The sequence below is a fragment of the Rhinolophus hipposideros genome (assembly GCF_964194185.1).
Source record: "Rhinolophus hipposideros genome assembly, chromosome: 15".
NCBI classification, from domain to species: Eukaryota; Metazoa; Chordata; class Mammalia; order Chiroptera; family Rhinolophidae; genus Rhinolophus; species Rhinolophus hipposideros.
Window position 1 is genome coordinate 27,927,010 of NC_138061.1, and position 12,182 is coordinate 27,939,191.

General features: G+C 42.7%; 1 protein-coding gene across 3 annotated transcripts in view; it reads left to right on the forward strand.

Moving 5' to 3' along the window:
* PDLIM1 (PDZ and LIM domain 1) overlaps positions 1–12,182 on the forward strand; it is a 40,797-nt gene that overhangs the window by 1,789 nt on the left and 26,826 nt on the right. Inside the window, exon 2 of one of the 3 annotated variants that reach the window (XM_081074199.1) lies at positions 9,591–9,724. The exons of the other annotated variants lie outside the window; for them this stretch is intronic. The gene's annotated coding sequence lies outside the window, so the exon portion shown is untranslated. The remainder of the gene's footprint in view (positions 1–9,590; positions 9,725–12,182) is intronic. 3 annotated transcript variants of the gene reach the window in all.

Here is a 12,182-nt window from a genome sequence, read left to right on the forward strand (position 1 = left end):
AATCTCTCTCTTTTTGTTTGGAGGGGGTTATGAGGGTGGGGAAGGAAGGGGAAGATCCCTATGGGTGCTTTTGACTTAGTCCCCACCTCCAGCAGCTGAAGGAGTATGTGGGAAGTGCAGGAGGAAAGGAATTAGGGGCCTTCTCTTGGCTTCTCTGCCGCCCACAGTCTTACCCACATTTCTTTCCAGGTGGGCCTAGTGGATTTAGGGAGTCTTCTCTGACCATCCCACATTGCGCCCCCCAAAAGGTGATGCCTTATTCAGTTCTTAGGCCCTATCTTCCCCCTGTCTTCCACATGCCATCCCAAGGTGACCTCTTTGATTATTCTCGCAGGCACAGGCTGTCTTCCCAGCCACTGAATTCCTCAAGCACAGAAACTGCCTTCCCCTAATCCCGACCCCCACCCCCAAACCTGACACAGAGCTGAATCTGGCCATGCCCAGTAAATCTTTGCAGGCTTATTAATAAATGCTTGTCCAGGGAAGGCACATTTAGACTCGCTTACCTCATAGTCCATTTGTCCCTGCTCTTTGTGTCTATAATTAACATGTCAGCCCTCTCCACTTCTGAATTTATTATATATGCCATGAAACCTTTTTTTAAGAAGTAGAAGATATATTGGCAATCTGTTAAAAGGGCAGTTACCACCTGGCATTTTAACTACTTTAAAAAATCTCAATGGAAGTGGCACTGTGTAGCAATGATGCTATGTGGTGGAAAACATTGTAAATTCATTACTTTGTACCTCCGTATATTAATTAATTTATTTATTAGCACATGTTTAATGAGCATATACCATATTCCAGGAACTGTGCAAAGCCCTGGGGTCTCAGAAATGAGAGGGCACCACTCCATTTTCAGGTGTACAGCGTCTAGTGAGAGATACTAATTTTGATAATGCCCTTGGCAGGTGCTTTAATTGAAAAGTGAAAGTGGCTCAGGAGGTGAGTCTCATGCTGACAGTAGTTTCCTTGTTTCTTACTCTCATTATTTCCACCTGGAAAAATGTGGGCCTCCTCCTGGTAATGGGAAAGTCATTGTCCTAAGGGGGTCCTGAGGGGACCATCTGAGATCTGGTGCTGGTTTGGTGTCTGCTTCTTACTTGAGCTGTACTGGGATGAGCCTTCTGTTGTCTGAAGCTGCCTTCTTTATCTCTGCTGTTGAGTTAAGGAATGGGAAAGTGCCTATAAACGATGACAAATCGTGAGGAGGTGTGAGCACTTTGAGAATTACCCACACAACTTCTGGTTGGCAGGTGTGCTATGTTTATCATCCTGGGCAGATCGTTTGCTAGAATGGTTTTGTATATATGCAGACTTTGAGCCTCCACACCAAAGGAAACCATAAAATTAGGCTGGTAGAGGAGTGCCTTTTGTTTAAATAACTATATTTGCTTTCACCTGCATGAATTATTCTAGTATTGGCCCTAGTCTTTTGTTAAACTGCTAAAGCCTCTGAATATGATTCTGTAACCTGTGTACTTGAAATCGTTCTTTTTTCTTTTTTAACTTATTTTTTATTGTGAATTAACAAAGTCATAAAATATAAATGCATAGCAAGCGATTGTAAAGTACATGTTTAATTACCAACCAAGGCAAGAAATAAAACATTGCCGGCACCCCAGAAGCTCACTACACATAACCCTATCCTGACTTATGGTAATCACCTCCTATGGAAAAACCTTGTTTTTCTTTATAGTTTTACCATCTAAATATGCATCCTGAAAACTAGGGCTTAATTTTGCCTGTTTGTGAGCAGAATCATACAGAACACATTTTGTGTGTGTGTGTGTGTGTGTGTGTGTGTGTGTCTGTGTAGCTTACTTTCACTCTTCAACGTTTTCACCTATTGTGATAAACTTAAAATTTCAATCTAGGTTTTCAAACTTTAAATGGACATAAACTACTAGCTTTCTTCCTTTCCCAGTTTTTTATTTAAGTCCTCTACCTTGGACGCCCTGTTGATCCAGACACACATTTACCTCTATCCCCTGAGATTATTTTCGGTCAGTTCCTGCTCCAAATCTATGGTAGTCTATCTCCGAGTTTTTTTTTCTATGTCAATTTCTTATTTCCTCTAGTTGCTTTCAAGGGAAGCCGTCAGAGAATTGACACCCATGCGAAAATTGCTGCTCAGTTTATGTTGACTTTCTCCCTCCCAGCAACTGACAGACAGGAAGGGGTGGGGTCAGGGATAAGGGGATGCTCTTATGGGGAGGAGCTGCTCACTTGCCTCTTGACCCCTGGGGAAGCCTTTGCTAAGAGCACTGTGGTTTGCTGGGGAATTGCTTAATATCCTAAGTGGTGCTTAATAATGAATATTCTGTAACCAAAAGTTCTTTTCTGAATTTTTTAAAGAGTGTTATTTCCGGACTCAAGTAGGTTTACATCACATCCTAAAGGTCGAAAGAACAGGGCTCATCTGTCAGATGATGAAAAGCAAGAAATGTCCATAAAGCCTTATTATACATTAATGGCCCTTGCTCTGCACTCCCTCATTCTTTGGAATGGATCACCTGGGAAATATTAGCTACTCCAGTTGATCACTGCTGGTCTAAGGAGAGAGGAGGGAGAGGATGAATTGAAGGGAATAGCTTGTAAGTGAGGGTTTGAGCCTACTGGCCTGAAATTCACCAACCCATGTTTTGACCACCTGATCAGAGACCCTCCCCTTCCCCAACCTTCTGGGTGCCAAAAAGTGCTGGTTTGTCTTTGAGGAGAGACGGGAGAAGAATGGCTTTAAGGTACTGCAGCGTTGCCCATGACTGAGAGGAGATTGTCATCTAACCCCTGGGATCACACTGTCACAGGCTGATCGGGACGGGGAGAAGCACCAAGGAATTGCTCTGGTGCTGGGATGAGGCTCAGCCTGGCTTCCAGGCTGTGCTCATTCCAGGCTGTGCCTTGCATTGCTCCGTGGAGGAGAGCAAAGCTGCTCATCTTTGCCTTTTACAAAGAGGAAGTTCAGGTCTCTATAGGTGAGGTAATTTGTTTGAATTTACATAATATTTCATTGACTGAACTACTTAATGATCTTGTGAAGGAAAAGGGTAGGGACTGGTTAAAATGAACAAAGTGGCCGCGTTAGAAAATGAATTGTTAAAGGATGATTTGACTTCCAGCGTGTTTCAGGAAAGGCCAGGGAAGCTGCCAGAACTTCTGTATGATGTCTGGTCAAATGTCCAACGCAGTGACTCAAACTGAGCTCCAGTCCTGAGTACGACATTGGGTGACCCTGGGCAAGTCCCATACCTTCTCTAGGGCTCAGTTGTCTGTAAAGATAACATAAAATAGTAAACAAACAAGCAAACCCAATGCTTTTGTACTCTTTGAATATAAGGGCCCACTTTTTATTATTAAAAAAATGTCCCAGCCTCTCATATGGCATTAGTTGCACCTTCAACCATGTGTTGATTGAGAAAACTTTTATGAGTTCGGAAATGTTTTCATGGATTTGTGTTGTTATTCATCTGTGAATATTTGTGATGACTCTTGTATTAATCACAAGAATCTCCATTTACACTTGAAAGATTTTTTTTTTAAAGATTTTTTTTATTGGGGAAGGGGAACAGGACTTTATTGGGGAACAGTGTGTACTTCCAGTATTTTTTTCCAAGTCAAGTTGTTGTCCTTTCAATCTTAGTTGTGGAGGGTGCCGTTCAGCTTCAAATTGTTGTCCTTTCAGTCTTAGTTGTGGAGGGTGCAGCTCAGCTCCAGGTCCAGTTGCCATTGCTAGTTGCAGGGGGCGCAGCTCACCATTCCTTAAGGGAGTCGAACCGGCAACCTGTGGTTGAGAGGATGCGCTCCAACCAACTGAGCCATCCGGGAGCTCAGCGGCAGCTCAGCTCAAGGTGCTGTGTTCAATCTTAGTTGCAGGGGGCACTACCCACCATCCCTTGTGGGACTTGAGGAGTTGAACTGGCAACCTTGTGGTTGAGAGCTCACTGGCCCATGTGGGAATCGAACCGGCAGCCTTCGGAGTTAGGAGCACAGAGCTCCAACCGCTTGGGCCACCGGGCCGGCCTACTCTTGAAAGATTTGTGTGAGCACTATTTATTTGATTGGCTTGTGATAATGACTATAGTTAAAATGTATATAAGGCTTTTATATGCCGGGCACTATTCTAAATGATTAATATATTCTTTCAGTAACTCTCATAAGTATCTTGTAAGGCAGATACAATAAAGATACCCATTTTACAGATGAGAAAACTGAGGCATGAAACATTAAGTACTTTGCCTATATCATACAGTAGTGAGTGACGGAGCTGGAATTTGGCTGAGCAGTCTGGCTCTAGAGCCCATGGCCTTAATTTCTGTGTCATACTGATACTTTAATAGCAGCTAACATTTATTGAATGCCTATTCTATGGTAGGTGTGCACTTGAATTAGCTTCTTTACTCCCCACAACCCATGACACACGGACACCGCACACACAGTCGATAAATTGCAGAGCTGGGATTTGAAGCCCGGCAGACTGACTCCCAGGCCAGCTTTGACGACAGTTTTCTGCCTCTTGATAAGCTGTAACTCACTAGTTCATTTGGGATCCCAAAGCCTCTGGTGCCCATGAGGGTGGTTGGCCAGGTAGCCTTCCAGCTGCTCTGTGGCCTCAACCCAAGTGCTCCTGGATCCAGCTCAGAGCATCCCAGAGAGCAGGACCTCCCCTCCCTGTCCCTTCTTGAAAGCCAGAAGCCCTGGCTCCGCCTGGGAGAACTGACAGTCCAGCTAGGGATTCCATGCCCATGTGGACAGTGAAGAACAGAAAAGCAGAGAGTTGAAGGGCTGGCCAGAGAAAAGCCGGTCTGGGTGGTAAGGAGGGCGTTTGGGGACAGTTTTTGTGGCAAATGAACATGACCAGGTGGTGGACAGATCTAACTTGCCCGGCCAAGGATGGGCCCAGAAAGTGGCAACCCAGCACGTCCAAAATGAAATATACCCATGAAATCCTAAGACAAAAAAGTTAATTTTGGTGTGACGCTTAGCAGCCTGTTTGAGTGCTGCAGTCATTGATTGATGACTTACCTCGTCGCGAGGGAACTGGAATGCTCGTCAGTAACTGAGGTCTGTGGTGTACTTTCCCGGCCATAGTACATGGCCTTCTTGATAGAGGCCATAAACGTTACACACGCTTTTCTGAAGAACACTCTGGTCTTGTAGGCGGCCACGTTCTTGACTAAGGACTCAGGGCCTAATTTTTACAGACATGACTTCTCATATCAAGCAAGATAACAAGGACATAGGTGTGACATGCGTAAGACAAAGGTAACTACAATGCATAGAGATAGATTAAATTTACCTCCATTTCTTTTTTCAAAAAAATTCTAACAAATACTCAGTTCCTAGAGCTAAACATACCCATACCCTGTGAGCCAGCAATTCCAGTTCAAGACTCACTAGACGTGTGTCCACATGGGCACCGAAAGCCTTGTCAAGAATTTTCAAAGCAGCACTATCCACAGTCGCCCCAAACTGAAAACCACTCAAATGTCTAACAGTACAATGGACAAGTAAATAGTTACATGATATCAAACATCGCGGCAATGAGAATGAAGGAATTACAACTATGCACAGGATATGGATGAGACACACACCTACACACAAGTACAACTACGAGGGAAAGAAGCCAGACAGAAAAGGGTTAACATATTTATATATTAACACATTTATCATATATATCAATATAATTATATTCCTACCAAGTATATGTTGATATAAAAAGCATATAAAATTAATCAGGCAAAATTAATCTGTGGTGTTGGAAGTGAGGATCATGATCACCGTGGCCAGGAAGTTAGTGATGGGAAGGAGGCACGAGGGGACTTCAGAAGTTCAGCTGATGTTCTGTTACTGATTCGGAGAAACTGGTGCTGGTTCCGCGGGTGTGCTCTCTTTGTGAGAATCCATCCAGCTATATATTTACGATTTGTGTACCATACTGTATGCATGTTATACATCAATACAAAGTTTACCTAGCAACCCTCGTGCTTGTTATAAAAGATCAAATACTGTATAAAAATGTGGGGGTGGCCGGAAGGCTCAGTTGGTTAGAGCATGAGCGCTGAACAACAGGGTTGCCAGTTCAATTCCCACATGGGATGGTGGGCTGCTCTCCCTGCAACTGAAGATTGAAAATGGCGACTGGACTTGGAGCTGAGCTGCGCCCTCCACAACGACTGAAAGACAACGACTGGGAGCTGATGGGCCCTGGAGAAACACACTGTTCCCCAATATTCCCCAATAAAATTTTTTTTTATAATGTGGAAAGCATAAGGTCAAAGCCTTCCCCACACCCTTCGCTAGTCTTACTTACCAGAGGTAAACACTGTTTGATGCAAACTTTTCCGGACTTTTTTTCCACTCGTGTAGCATTTTTTAAATCAAAATACCATATCCAGGTGGACTATGTAGACATCATTGCTTTGTACGTTCTGTCGTATTTTCACTGCAGTTAATCAAGAATGAAAGACATCTTGATGTGGGAAAATGCGATCTGGGTATCGGCCTGCTGTGGGTTAAAATCTTGTCCATTTATTAGCTGTGTATTCTTGGGCAGGGTTAGTCCCTGAAGCCTCAGAGTCCTCATTTGTAAAGTGGGAATAATAGTACCTCCTTGTCTTCAAAGGTTTTGGTGAGGATGAAGATGTGTACAGAGAGCCAAGCACTATTGCTTACACATAGAAGGCACCTGGAGACAGTTGTACTATTTAAAACATATAATGGTAGCTACTGTGTATTGAGTGCTTAGCATATCTTCTAAACTCTTTACATCTGTATCTCATTTAATCCTCCCAACAACCTAATGAGGTTGATACCATTATGTTTCACTTGAAACTATTATGTTTCACTTGATACATAGAATAACTTGCCCAAGGTAATGTGTTTAGTTTTTAGACTTTGGGGGATGGTTATTGGAGCTATTTAAATGCCCATGGGGTTCCTAGGGGCTTGTTTGGAGACTTGAGAAACTCAATGACTTCTTGATACATAGGGTATCCTATTTTGCTACTTTTTTTTTTTTTTTTAACTTTTAAGTGTTTTTTGGTTTTTTTCCAGGACCCATCAGCTCCAAGTCAAGTAGTTGTTAGTTGTTTCAATCTAGTTGTGGAGGGCGCAGCTCACTGGCCCATGCGGGGATCGAACTGGCAACCTTGCTGTTAAGAGCACTGTGCTCTCTCTAACCAACTGAACCAATCGGCCACCCCATTACCTGTTTTTTAATATATTCCTACCTAAGAAATGACTGAGAGCAATGTCTCTGAACTATCACCCCTTAGTGTTAATAGCTTCCTTTTGCATCGAGCATGAGTGAAGCTGGATTAAGGTACAACTCCTCTACAAGTACCTGAACCTTACTTTATTGCCTCATTTCCTTGAGAAAATAGTTACAGAGTAACCAAGAACGTTTTGAAACATTCTTGGGGTTTTTCAGGCCAACCTGTATAAGCTCATACAGTTTCTGTGGCTATAATGTGGCTTACAGCCTGTACCATAGCCCTGGCGCACAAACAAAATGAGTCAGAAATCTGACTAAAGGGAGTTCAAAGTCTACATCTAAATGGCATACTGCGGAGCTGGGTCCTGCTTTGTCAAACCCCAGCTCGAAATCTTTTAAACTTATGCCTGAATAGTTTGACAGCCATTAAGTCAACAGACGTTGTCCGTCAAGGCCCATGGCACTGAGATTGAACTTGAATTCCAAATATCTTTCTTCCAGTCTTGTTTTGTGTAATACCAAATTATAACTGTATTGATGCTATATCACCTACTTATAAGAAGGATTCAAGGCGATTTACAGCACCAAAACACATATTTGCAATGTTTAAAACATAAGAACACATGCAATAAGATTTAACAAAAATTGCAACATAGAAGAGGAAAGAAATGTGCCAGGACCTGTAAATCAGGTGGTTTCTGAAATTGCATACCACATTTAGCTGTGAGTTTTCTGGCCAAGGCAGAATAGGAACCATGTTGAGTTATTTAGATATCTGGAATAAAATTACTTCGACAATACTCCATTTGCATAGCACCTTCAAGATGTTGGCCAACATTATAGGGACAGTATTTTTTTTTTTTTTTTACTCTGTTTTGGTAAACGAGAAATACTACTCTAACGGATGTTTCTTTCAAGGGCCTGCTATTAATATGTACTTTAATAGGAGTGTAAGCCCTTGAAGTTGTTTCTGGAGGAGCTGAAATTTAGGTCTAAGTAGTTTTTGTTTACCTGATGGTTTAATGTCATTCAGGGAGAGAGCTTCGGGAGGAAAAGATAGTTAGCATCCCCTTTGAAGTTTCCAAACCTGATAATAAGCATCAGAATTTTCTGGGAAGCTTTAAAAAAATATGTAAATTCCTGGGTCCTACTGTGTAGACCTTCTTTAGTAGATCTGAGGTGGGGTGTGGGATCTATTTATATTTTTAAAACCACCAGGGGATCTGATGACTAACTTGTCTGGGAACGATTGCCTCATCCTTACAAATATCAGAATTTTTGATGAGCTGGGTTAATTTCTGGCGTAAGGTTTACATGTCAGTTCCAAGGGCCAAGGTTATCATTGTTCTGTGAGCATTCAGGAAAGTGACCTGTATTCCTGTCCAGCGGTAAAAGTCAGAGAACCTTCTGAATAGACAGAACTTTTCTCTGGGGGAGTGGGGGGAGGAAGCTCTGCATCAGAACTGTTTAAACTATTTTACAAATATTTGGTTAAAACTTTTATTCTGTCAAAGGATGACAGTACAATTTGTCATCTAGATGGGAGCTCTTGAGAGTGAAATGGGAGTGCTTTTGACAATTAGGATGGGAAAATAGGTTACTCTCCTGGGCAAGCCAGGGTCTCTTATAATCCTAGTCATAAAATGTTTCTACATATAATGTTGCTTTACATAACTTTTTAACTAGGCCAGTGGTTGGTTATAAACACGTTTGCATGAAGGGGTCAGGAGGCAACACAAATGAGTTTTGACTCCAAGGTGAGGTAGTAAGAAAATTAATTTAATAGCTGCAAAAATGATGAGAACTCGTACCAGATTTCTGTGTTGGGGGCAATAGAGTGTGGTGGGGGGCTGTGGCTAAAGGGAGAGCATGTGCCTCATCAAGAGGGGACAGGTTCTGCAGCTGGTGCCGATTTGTTGCCATATGGGAATATAGGTTCAGAATTGCTTGATTTTTCATAAGAAGCTGAGAATTGAGGGTTTTGTATGAAATTTACCAATGTGTAAATATTGGCAAGTAATTTAAATTAAAAAAGAAAAGACCCCAAGATTGTGGGCTGGATTCATTTCTTGAATCATCAGCTTTCAATCTTGAGCCTGGGGAGTTGTAGGCACCCCATCTAGCTGTCAACTAAATATGTAATTTTAATAGAACTGCCTTCTGAAAAGTCCACTTCCCAGTGGTCAGCCTGGGGGCTGGCTGGGCAACCCCCTGTATGGGTCTCTTCCTTTGAACAGCAATTATGAGAGTACTGTCAAATTCAGTCACCTTAATCTAGTAGGACTAAGGCTCAGTGGTTGTTTCTTGGCAGTAACTGGGCAGTCAAGTCAGATGTTATGTTTAAATTCCTTTGTCGTTCCCCATTGTTTTCCAGATAAAGTACAATCTTCTTAGAAGGAAAATAACAGGGCTCTTAGAGGCCTGATCTGTGTTTACGTCTCCAGCCTCATCTCCGTCCTTTCCCTTCACTTCCTGTGTTTCATCCATGCTAGTCCACGTGCTGTTCCTGTAAGTTGGCATGCTCTTTTCCACCTCCGTAGTGCCTATGCACAGTTTTAAGCAACACCTCCTCCAGGGAGTCTTCCCTGATTCCACCCTTACCGTCCCATTGCCTCTTTGCTTGCAACTCATTAGCAGTTGTATATGTCCCCCCCCCCCCCCCCCCCCCCGCCCACCCCGATTTGGGAGCTCCTGTTGGCAGGCAGCATTCTTTTCACCTCTGTATTCCAGTGCCTTGTGTGGTTCCTGGAATCTACAAAGAATAGCTCATATTTTTAGAGCTCAGCAGTGTGCTCTGCCTGAATAATCTCATGTAATCCTCACAGTAGGAGTGTTATCACTGATGTCAGGAGTGTTATCATCCCTGTTTCATAGATGAGAAGAGTGCGGCACACAGAGGTGAAATATCCCACCCAGAGTCACTTGGCTTACAAATGGCAGAGACAGGACTTGAACTCTGGTCATCTGACTTCAGAAGCCATATCTTAACAAGCTACACTGTCTTTCAGAATGTACATAAAAAATGACTGGTGAATGAATGAATGAATGAGAGAGAGGAGGGATAAAGTAGAAACATGCCATTATTTCAGAGGAGGAAGGTTGTCTCTTCATTTGTCATGGCTAGTGGGTACAAATCCAGTTCTGTATAATAACAATATTTCATTATTTAGATGTAAGTTGAAAAAAATGGGAGAGGTGCATCATGGTCCTATTCTGTGCCATTTAGCAATGGTATTAAACGCATCAAAATCTTACATACTCAGGAGTCTGACCACAATGTTTTAAAGATGTTTTAGGGACTTACAGAATAGGGCAAGTGTACTGGTTGGGCTCTGAGCAGTGTCTGCCTGGGGCAGGGGCAGGAAGGAGGGAGACAGGAGTGAATTCTGCAGAAAATGGCGGGTTGTTCTTGAATGGAAATTGTTGTGCCATTTATTCTCACGCAGCAGGAGTTGTGCAATGGAGTTTGTATGGTCTCTGGGGAAGAAAGCGGGAAGAGGGTTTTTGAGGATGTCCGTTAACTAATGGATCTGTTTCTTTGGAGGAGAGGATAGGATTTCTTTTTCAGAAATTGAAACTGACTCCATTATGAGGTGGTTCTGATGGAATTTGACGGTCAGGAGGAAATTCCAATAGACAGTGTGGTATACTGGGCTAAGTGGAGGGACTCTGGAGCCCCACGGCCTGCCACTCAGCAGCCATATAATCTCAGGCAAACCACTTAATCCCTGTCCCTCCATTTCCTCATCTCTAATGAGGCAATACTATTGCCCCCCTAGTAGTACCACGCGAGGACTGGTACGTTAACCCTTGCTAAGTACTTAAACCATGCTTGGCGTGTAATAAGCACTTATTAACTAACGGCTATGATTATGAGGAATAGTTAGAGTGTTGTAAGAGTAGGAGTCCACTGGTCAAGGTGGAAACTAATGTTGGAGACACCGGCCCTTGTCTCCTAAGGCCCTTTTTGGTTTTGTGTTCCGATTCGATCGTGTTATAAGGGGTGAGGTTACTTGGCCTCAGCTCAGTACAGAGCAACTGAGAGGACTGTCCTATGGTGGGAAGCAGGGGTAGCTTTCGTGGAAGGCCACAGCCGATGAATCTCCTAAATTCTGGATTTCTCTTTGGCTCTGGAAGTTGGGCTGGTATCATCTGCTGATGGCATCGTGGTAAAGCAGAAAGGGAATGGACTTTGGAATAAAGGGATCTGGTGTCAAGGTCAGGCTCAAGCCTTCAGATGTGTGACCTTGAATCAGTCAAGCTTCTGTGAGTTAATTTCATCACCTGCGAAAGTTATATGTTGGTGGTAAGGTCATCATTATTAAAATCTCAAGTAGGAGATTGCACGTGAAAGGGCTCTGTAAAAGGCAAATCTATAATTGGTTCAAATCCATGGTTTTTTAAAACCCATATAGCTCATGCAAGAATGTGAGTTTAATCTGTTTATATGTGATTCCATCCAAGTCCCATCTGATGATGTTGTCTCGTACTTTCTAAGATTTGCTTTGGTTTCCTATCAGTTTGGCTTAAAAAAATAAAAATCAGAACGAACAACAGGGTGGCCAGGCCATGATTACTCAGGCTCAGGGCTCTTAAGACCGGTTCTAGCTTGTCCAGGACCTGTCCGGATGTGCTTAGCCGAAGCCTCTCCCACATGACAGTTTGAACCAAATGCTGGAAATTACAGCGTTCTCAGCAGCTGAGCATGTGAAATTAAAAGAAACTTCTGTTGTTATCTTTTCAAACCTTTCCCCCACTCCTTATCTCATGATTTTAGTTTCGTGAGTGGTCGTATGCCGGGATGGTGATATTGAGGGAAATGATTATTTGATCCATTTTGAAATCATCATTTTTTAAAGGATAAAATGAAGTAGCACGATTACATATTTAACACCAGATATTCCAGATTCAATCATTCATTGGATGAATATATATTGAGTACCTACTATGTGCCCTTCACTGTGCT